We start from the raw sequence: 1,768 nt of genomic DNA, 5'->3' as shown, positions 1-1,768 counted from the left end.
ATAAGAAAAAAATAAACAACCCAATCCAAAAATGGGCAGAAGACCTAAACAAGCAATTCTCCAAGGAAGACATACAAATGATCAAAAGACACATGGAAAATTGCTCAATATCACTAATTATCAGAGAAATGCAAATCAAAACTACAATGAGGTATCACCTCACACCAGTCAGAATGGCCATCATTCAAAAATCCACAAATGACAAATGCTGGAGAGGCTGTGGAGAAAGGGGAACCCTCCTACACTGCTGAAGGGAATGCAGTTTAATGCAGCCACTGTGGAAAACAGTGTGGAGATTCCTCAAAAGACTAGGAATACACTTACCATATGACCCAGGAATCCCACTCCTGGGCTTATATCCAGAAGGAACCCTACTTCAGGATGGCACCTGCACCCCAATGTTCATAGCAGCACTATTTACAATAGCCAAGACATGGAGACAGCCTAAATGTCCATCAACAGGTGACTGGATAAAGAAGATGTGGCATATTTATATAATGGAATACTTCGCAGCCATAAAAACCGACAACATAACACCATTTGCAGCAACATGGATGCTCCTGGAGAATGTCATTCTAAGTGAGATAAGCCAGAAGGAGAAAGAAAAATACCATATGAGATCACTCATATGTGGAATCTAAAAAACAAAAACAAACAAACAACAACAAAAAAAGCATAAATACAGGACAGAAATAGACTCATAGACATAGAATACAGACTTGTGGTTGCCAGGGAGGTGGAGGGTGGGAAGGGGTAGACTGGGATTTCAAAATTGTAGAGTAGATATTCAAGATTATACTGTATAGCACAGGGAATCACAGAGGAAAAATGTGATAATGAGTGTATATATGTCCATGTATGACTGAAAAATTGTGCTGCATATTAGAATTTGACACAACATTGTAAAATGATTATAAACCAATAAAAAATGTTTAGAAAAAAAAAGAAAAAAAAAAAGAAAAGGCTGTGACTGCGTTAAGTTCCGAGTATTCGTTCTGTCATTCTGATGCGTTAAGCTAAGTTTGTTGGACAGTGACTCTTGACATTAAGACTAAATATCTATACATTCAAGTCATTTCTCCAGTTTATAATTTAGCAAATTAAGTCAATTTTGGAGGGATAAGTTATTTTAAAGCCACACATTTAGGGCAATATTGGAATGATAAAATGTGGAGGTAGCTGAGTTTCATCAGGTATGTGGTCCAGCTCCCAGTACGTCTTCAGGGTCTTCACACCTGTTTACCCTGTAACATGGCATCTTGAGAGTTGAGGAGTCTATGGATTCTGTTCCCACAAACTGAGTGGAGACTCACCATGAGGAGATGTGGGAAGGAAGGTCTGTTTTGCTATAAAACGCTCATTTTTTGGCCAGTCTAGAAAATGCACTCTTGAATTTACATGTGTGTTTTCACATTTTTATTCCTTCCTGTGCACAGAGCAGAGTGAACAGCTCAGAGACAGAACAACAGCCACACTAAGAGAGCTTCTGCTTTAAAATGCTCACAGCTGATTATCTATTTAAATACCACATTGTGCCTTAATTTCATTAAGAAATTCAAGAAACATCAGATTTTTCACTTCATGTGGTAATTTTTCTTAGGTTGAATTTTATATTTATAGCCTCAGAGAAAATTATATCTCATTTTGCAAAAATACAATTTACTATTTTTTTTTCAAAATAAAGGCTAATAACATTTTAAGAACAACTAGAAATTCTGAATACTGAATGTAATCAAATGCCTTTTTGATGTCTCTAAATGAAATTTCC

Source organism: Camelus dromedarius, chromosome 12 (genome assembly GCF_036321535.1).
Source record: "Camelus dromedarius isolate mCamDro1 chromosome 12, mCamDro1.pat, whole genome shotgun sequence".
In the NCBI taxonomy this organism is placed as follows: domain Eukaryota; kingdom Metazoa; phylum Chordata; class Mammalia; order Artiodactyla; family Camelidae; genus Camelus; species Camelus dromedarius.
The sequence above is the reverse complement of the archived record's forward strand: the minus strand, read 5'-3'. Positions refer to the sequence as shown.